Source organism: Phoenix dactylifera, chromosome 9 (genome assembly GCF_009389715.1).
Source record: "Phoenix dactylifera cultivar Barhee BC4 chromosome 9, palm_55x_up_171113_PBpolish2nd_filt_p, whole genome shotgun sequence".
Taxonomy (NCBI): Eukaryota; Viridiplantae; Streptophyta; class Magnoliopsida; order Arecales; family Arecaceae; genus Phoenix; species Phoenix dactylifera.
The window spans coordinates 13,433,013-13,441,578 of NC_052400.1; positions in this window are offsets into that span (position 1 = coordinate 13,433,013).

The window sequence follows — 8,566 nt, forward strand, 5'->3', positions numbered from 1 at the left end:
CGTATAGATCCTCCTCACATACTCCCCCATTTAAGCCCTGATAAGCTGAGAAGTTTAAAAGTGGACTTAGAGCCCGAATCAGACAGCAGGTATCTACTTTTGAGCTTTCTTCTTATAAGGATGTAGTTAAGAAAGCTTTAGTGATTGAAAGGGGCTTGAATGACACTCAAGAAGAGAGGAAAAGGATTATAACAAAGAGAAATAGACAAAATGGTTTTCAAAATAAGCACAACAAGAATACTGAATCGAGGCTCGAAAAACAAACTACTATGAGTGATAAAACTCAGCGCAAGGATGTTGAAAAATGCTATAAATGTGGTGGGCCCCACTATCAAAGAGAGTATCACCGGTTCAATGGGAATTGCTTGTTGTGTGGCCAGCAAGCCACAAGATAAACATATGTCCTAATCGGACTGAGCAACAGACTCGACAAGCATCTCAGCCTATTCAAGGAGCTCCAGCAAACCAAACATCTTAGAATGAACAACAACGAGGAGGGCAAGAGAAGCCTAAAACTTAGAGGTAAGTCTACGCTCTTACAGAACAAAATGTCAACGCCTCTAACACTGTGGTTATAGGTATGATTAGAGTCTCATCCACCCATATCTATGTTTTATTTGATCCTGGAGCTACTCATTCTTTCGTATCTGTCGATTTTGTTAGAAGACATAATACAATGACTTCTATGCCATTAGGGACTAAACTTTGTGTCTCCATCCCTAGTGAAGATACTATCTTGGTTAACTCTGTCTGCAAGGATTAGATCTTAAATATTGGAGGCAGAGAAATGAGGCAAATTTACTGGTCCTAGAGATGAAGAATTTTAATTTGATCCTTGGGATAGACTAGTTGGCAGCTTATCATGCCATTGTTGACTGTTTCAAGAAAACAGTAAAGTTTCAAATTTCTGGCCAACCAAAGTTTAGTTTTAGTGGAAATAGGTTGTTTTCTCTACCAAAAGTAATCTCAGGCATATAAGCCAAGTGACTCCTTCAGAAAGGTGGTGAAGGATTCTTAGCCGTAATAATAGGCACCCAGCAGAAAGAACTCAAGCTAGAGGATATTCTTATTTTGAGGAAATTACTTTATGTCTTTCTAGAGGATTTACCATGACTACCACCTAATAGAGAAGTTGAGTTCTCTATTGATTTAATTTCTGGCACCATACCAATTTTCAAGGCTGAGTTAAGGAAGCTGAAGGAAAAACTGCAAGAGTTGTTAGACAAAAGTTTCATTTGGCCTAGTGTTTCTCCTTAGGGTGCTCCTGTACTATTCATAAAAAAGAAAAATGGTATTTTTTGGCTTTGTTTAAATTATCGAGAAATAAATGGAGTAACAGTGTGGAACAAATACCCTACACCGAGAATTGATGATCTGTTCGATCAGTTGCAAGAGGCACAAATCTTTTCAAAAATTGACTTTCGCTCCAATTATCATCAGTTGAAAATAAGGACAGAGGACATACCAAAGATAGCTTTCAAAACTCCATATGGACACAATGAGTTCTTGATCATGCCCTTCGGGTTGACAAATGCACCGACATCCTTTATGTACCTTATGAATTGGTTGTTCAAGCCCCACCTGGATCGATTTGTAGTCGTATTTATTGATGACATTCTAGTCTATTCAAAAAGCCTACGAGAACATGAGGAACATTTGACGATAGTATTACAAACTCTTAGAGAAAACAAGCTTCACGATAAGTTGAAAAAATGTGAGTTTTAGTTAAACGGTATCACTTTTCTCGGGCACGTAATCTCCAAAGATGGTATCTCTGTTGATCCAAAAAAAGTAGAGGCAGTAGTCAAATGGAGTAGACCTACTAATGTGTCCAAGGTGCACAACTTTTGGAGGACGGCGATATAATATCGGAGATTCATTGAGGGATTCTTTTGTATTGTCATGCCTCTATCTTATCTAACCTAGAAGCATATAAAGTTTAATAAATAGAAGAATGTGAACCAAGTTTTCAGAAGTTGAAAAGACGATTGCTGACCACTCCAGTATTGGCTATTCCATCTGGGATGGGAGGCTTCACCATTTATAGTGATACATCACGCAAAGGCCTTAGTTGTGTTTTGATGCAGAATAAGAAAGTAATAGCTTATGCTTCTAGATAGCTAAAAACATATAAGCAGAACTATCCTACTCATGATTTGGAGTTAGCGGTTGTAATCTTTGCTTTAAAAATATAAAGGCACTATTTATATGATGAACATTGCAAAATTTTTATGGATCACAAAAGCATAAAATATGTCTATACTCAAAAGGAGTTGAATTTGAGGCAAAGAAGATGGTTAGTGTAAGGCCCAAGCCGAAGGAGATGCCGGAATCCTCGGCTGCGCCTTCTCGAGCATAACGGGGGCGAGATCCGCGGCGGCCATTTGAATGGCCGATGAACCCGCGCAACCGTCGCTGAAATTGCGGCGGTAAATGAGCATAGCCGTTTGTAAAATTCCCCCCATTGACCGCATCTGAGATCCACCAAGCACTCCTCCTTCTCCACCCCACTCTGCCTCTAACGCCTTTCTTCTCCTCCGCTGCTAGGGTTTGGAGCTTGCACCAGTGCCGCCGGAGAGAGTAGCCGCAGCTTCTCCTTATAGCAAGGTATACCCTAACCCTGTGTCCTTTTTACCTTATAATAATGAAATAAAACAAAAGAAGAAGAGGGGAAGAAAGCGTACCTGTGGTCGTCTGCGTCGCCGGCTCCCGGCCACAAGTGCCGTTTGGTTTCGGCCGCAGCCACCGTCAGTCGTCGGTAGGGACTGCAGCCGGATCAGAGCCTTTCCCTTCTCCCCTCTGGTGGGACAAAGGGGGGCGACTCACGCCTGTCTCCCTGGGTGAGAAGCAAGAAAGAAAGAAGAAAAAAAAAAAAGAGGAAGGGGAACGCCGGCCACGGGCCGCAGGCGCGGCCTGCAACTGCGGCGCCGGAGGCCGGGGACCGCCGGCCGCAGGCACGGCCTGCGACTGCGGGCGCCGGAGGCCGGGGACCGCCGGCCGCAGGCCGTGGGTTCGGCCACGGCTGCAGCCGCGTACCGTGGGTACGGCCGCAGGCACCGCGGGCGACGGCCACCCGCGGGCGCCGCCAGTCGGCCGAAGGGGCGTCGCCGGCTGCCGTTCGGCCCTCTCGAGCCCGACCTCCCTTACGAGAGAAAAAGGGGGGGGACGAGAGAACCAGAAGAAGAAGAAGAAGAAGAGGGGAAGCTTCGGGAAGAGGGGAAGCATCGGGAGAAAAAAAAATGAAAAAGAGAGAGAGAGAGAGAGAGAAACAAAAACAAAAAAAAAGAAAAGAAAAGGAAAAATAAAATAAATAATAATAATAATAAATATGTAATTAAATAAATAGAGAATTAAGGTAATAGATGTATTTAAATGAAATGAAATAATAATAAATAAATAAATTATAATTAAAAAAAATGATGAATGAGTGGTAAATAATCTGTCCTCTATGATGATGATAGGTACAGTGAAATTATCATCTGGTTCTAGAGATTCGTGAGCGAATCAAGGTAAGTAACCCTGGCACTGATCTTGTTAGTTTAAAAATTCACTGTTTAATTGTAAGAATAAAATAATAAAAAATATATTTGTTATGATGTATTTTCTTAAAAATAGGATCAAGCATATGATTGCATGTGATTAATGAGTTTGATTAAATTGCATCCTTCATAAATATTTCAATATAAATTATGGTTATGATAAATTGCATGAAAATAAGATTTGTGGCATGATTATGAATTTTATACATTACGATGAATTATGGTTATGATAAATTGCATGAAAATGAGATTTGTGGCATGATCATGAATTTTATACATTACGATGCCATTTGTCTTTTTCCAACCTATGTATGAAAGTATGACTTATGAAAAAGAATAATGATTTATGAACTCTCAGATAGCTATGCCCACCTCTAGAAATAGAGGTCAGTCGACCCCTCTGGAGCTAGCATTCCAACGAATATGGCCCTCTGCCAACGGGTTAAAGTTGGTAACGAATAAGAATAAGTTATAAAACTTGTCGACTACGAATACGAACCCTGTCACGGGATTATAGTGACCATAGCAGCACATCCGTCTGAGAGTAAAATTTATAAAGTATGGATGAATGGCAACATTTTTATAAGGCTTGAATTATCATGTTTATGAACTTGCATGGTTGAAGCATATTTTGTTTTTTCTTAACCTGTTTGAATAGTTTATCTATGAAATGCTTTATTTTCTGTTAAGTTCTTCAAATGATGCATTGGCATGAGAAAAATTATGCTTGATCTAATGGGATAGTACATGGTTACTTACTGAGTAGCAAGCTCATACCTCTCCTGTTGTTTTCTTTATTTATTTCAGATAATTAAGACGATTTGGAGCAGAAAAGAGTGAATGAAAATTGGAGTGGAAGCATAGTTATAGGGACTCTTAGAAGTATCTATGTTAATAAGTTTGGGTTGTAATATTGCAAAACTCAAGTATTTGATTAGATGCTCCGTATTTGCTTCTTTATGATTAGTCAATAAACTTGATCGGATTTGGTTTTATTTCATAAAATAATATTGTTATCATGGGCTGCGTGTTATTGTGGGCAGCAACCTACAATAGCACGGCCATGTCATGAGCCGGATCTGAGATGCAAAACGCAAAAAAAAAAAAAATGTCCGGATCCGGGGCGTGACATTCAGTGGTATCAGAGCAATAGGTTTGATCATGGATAGAAGTTAAAGCTTGGTGATAGGCACACTCAAAGTCTAGTAATAGATGGTTAGGTCTCATTTAGTTGGGTCTAACTAGTTAAACAAAAGTAGATAGATTTTCATAATCCTACCGTTGCTCAACAATGGAAACTGATAAACGTTGGCCTTCTGATAGGTAAAAATGAGGAACAGAGAGAAACGAGCTTTGAGGAATATTGCAGCTAGAAGGAGAGGGACAAGAGCACCCTCTCAAGGAACTACCAGCCAACCAGCTGAGCCAGCTCCTACTGCGACCACTACCCAACCAGATTTTGCTGGGGTATATCAGGTGATGACTCAGCTCCTTCAACAGCAACGGCAGATGCAACAACTGATACAACAACAGATGCAACAACAGATGCAGGCCATGGTACGACCTGCACAGCGTATGGACTCCTGCTATGAGAGGTTCCGTAGGCTGAATCCTCCTATGTTCGAGGGTGGAGCTGATTATTTAGCTGCTGAGACTTGGATTCGGGAAATAGAAGAAATGTTTGATGCACTACAATTTCCCGAAGACGTCAAGATCAGACTGGCGATACCCATGCTTAAAGGAAATGCCAAGTTTTGGTGGACGGCCATGAGAGCTACATTCGAGGGTGATGATGAACAACTGACTTGGGATGGATTCAAGGATATATTCTATGATCAGTATTTTCCTAAGTCAGTAAGGCTGACAAAGGAGAATGAGTTCCTATCTTTAATGCAGTCAGAGAATATGACGGTGCTGGAGTATGCCAATAAGTTTAATGAATTAGGCCGGTTCTGTCCTCGACTTATGGAGGATGATCAAAGCAAGGCCAACAGATTTGAGCAAGGCTTGAGATACGAAATTCGATCCCGGTTGTCAGTTCTAATTTTTAATAGTTACAGGGATGTACTCGACAGGGCTCTGAAGGTTGAAGCTGAACTGATTAGATCAGAAAGAGAAAGGGGTAGCCAGAAGAAGCCTAGAATATCAGGGAATCAAATTAAACCGCCAAGGGACTCTGAAGGCCCTCCAAATAAGAAGAGATTTGAAGCTTGTTACTACTGTGATAAATTCCATGCTGGACCTTGTCTAAAGAAAGCAGGAGCCTGTTTCATTTGTGGGCAGCCGGGGCACATAGCACGTGACTGTCCGAATAAAAAGGAGAATGACTCTGGGCCTGCCAGACCTACTGATCAAAGACAGAAGGGTGGTGCACGGGTTTTTGCACTAACACAGCAGGACGCTAGTGCCAGTGACGATGTGGTGGCAGGTATGATTCCCATTAATACTATAGATGCTTATGTATTATTTGATTCTGGCTCTACTCATTCCTTTATATCCTCCAAGTTTTCTGCCTCCTTGAATCGCACACCTGATAAGCTAGATGAGCCACTACATGTTGCCACTCCTCTTAAGAAAACAGTAGTAGTTGATTTTGTTTTTAAGAACCGCATAATTCAGATAGGAGATAGAGAACTGATGGCAGATTTGATACAATTAGATATACATGACTTTGATGTGATTCTTGGGATGAACTGGCTGTCTGAATATCATGCTCATATTGACTGCTATGGCAAGAAGGTAGTGTTCCAGATGCCTGATGATCTGAAATTCTTCTACCAAGGTGATGCACCCACCATAAAGCCCTCCTTGCATATTATTTCTGCTATGAGTGCAAGGAAGGCGCTAGGAAAGGGATGTCAGGCCTATCTAGCCTATGTTGTGGACACTCAAAAAGAATCAGGACCGGACGATATCCCTGTTGTAAGGGAATATCCAGATGTTTTTCCGGAGGAGCTACCTGGACTACCTCCTAATCGAGAAATTGACTTTGAAATTAATCTCATATCGGGTGTTGGACCAATCTCTAAGGCTCCTTACCGGATGGCCCCTGCGGAGCTGAGAGAATTGAAAGTTCAGCTACAGGAGCTTCTAGATAAGAAATTCATCCGCCCGAGTGTTTCTCCATGGGGAGCTCCTGTACTATTTGTAAAGAAGAAGGATGGAAGTATGCGGCTGTGTATTGATTACCGAGAGCTGAACAAGGTGACAGTTAGGAACAAGTACCCTTTGCCCCGCATTGATGACTTATTTGATCAGCTGCAAGGTGCCCAAATCTTCTCCAAGATAGATTTGCGATCCGGTTATCATCAATTAAAAATAAGAGCCGAGGATGTGCCTAAGACTGCATTTCGAATCAGGTACGGCCATTATGAATTTTTGGTTATGTCTTTTGGACTAACCAATGCACCTGCTGCCTTTATGGACTTGATGAACAGAGCCTTCAAGCAATATTTGGACCACTTTGTTATTGTTTTCATAGATGACATATTGATCTATTCTAAGAGCAAGGAAGAACATGAAGATCACTTGAGAAAGGTGTTGCAAACTCTTCGGGAGAAGAAGCTCTATGCCAAATTAAGCAAATGCGAGTTTTGGCTGGACAACATCGCATTCCTTGGGCACGTGATTTCCAAAGAAGGGGTATCAGTGGACCCAAAGAAAATAGAAGCAGTGGTGGACTGGCCTCATCCTACAAATGTGACTGAGATTAGAAGCTTCTTGGGATTGGCTGGGTACTATAGAAGATTTGTGGAAGGGTTTTTCCGGATAGCTACTCCTTTGACTCGTTTAACCCAGAAACGAGCAAAGTTTGAATGGGGCGAGGATTGTGAACGAAGCTTTCAGGAGTTAAAGCGAAGGTTAGTGTCTGCTCCCGTTCTCACTCTGCCGTCTAATACTGGAGGTTTCACCATTTATAGTGATGCCTCCAAGAAGGGGTTGGGCTGTGTACTGATGCAAAATGATAAAGTAGTGGCTTACGCCTCTAGACAGTTGAAGCCCTATGAGCAGAACTATCCGACACATGATTTGGAATTGGCAGCGGTAGTCTTCGCTTTAAAAATTTGGCGACACTATCTGTATGGGGAGCCATGTGATATATTTACTGATCACAAAAGCTTGAAGTATATATTTACCCAGAAAGAGTTAAACATGAGGCAGAGGAGATGGCTTGAATTACTGAAAGATTATGATTTAAATATTAAGTATCATCCGGGGAAGGCTAATGTGGTGGCAGATGCCCTCAGTAGGAAGTCAGCAGTGGGCACAACAGCCTTGCTCACTACTCAAAAGCAAATTTTGAAAGATCTCCACATGATGCAGATTGGGGTTACTACCAAGGATGCTGAGAGCATGCTGGCTAGTTTGATGGTACAACCCACATTGATAGAGAAAATAAAGACTGCCCAACAAACAGATGCACAGATGTGTCGGCTCATCAAAGATGCAGAAAGAGGGTTGCGACCCGAACTCAGGATTTACCCAGATGGTACTCTACGATTTGGGAGTAGACTGTGTGTACCTAAAGATGCTGACTTGAAGAAAGAGATTTTGGAGGAAGCTCACCAATCCCATTTCTCTATTCATCCTGGAAGCACTAAGATGTATAGAGATTTAAGGGAACATTTTTGGTGGAATGGTATGAAAAGAGAGATAGCCGAGTTCGTAGCTCGGTGCTTGGTATGCCAACAAGTGAAAGCTGAACACCAAAGACCTGCAGGATTGTTGGAGCCATTGGAGATACCAGAATGGAAATGGGAACATATCACCATGGACTTCGTTATCGGGCTTCCCAAGACAGTCAAGAAAAATGATGCAGTATGGGTAATTGTTGATCGCCTCACAAAGTCAGCTCACTTTTTACCCTTTAAGGTTGGCACTTCACTTGATAGGCTGGCGCAGAGGTACATTGACGAAATCGTGCGCCTACATGGGGTACCGGTGAGCATTGTGTCTGATCGGGACCCACGATTTGTATCTAGATTTTGGAGAAGTTTTCAGGATGCCATGAATACTGAATTGAGGCT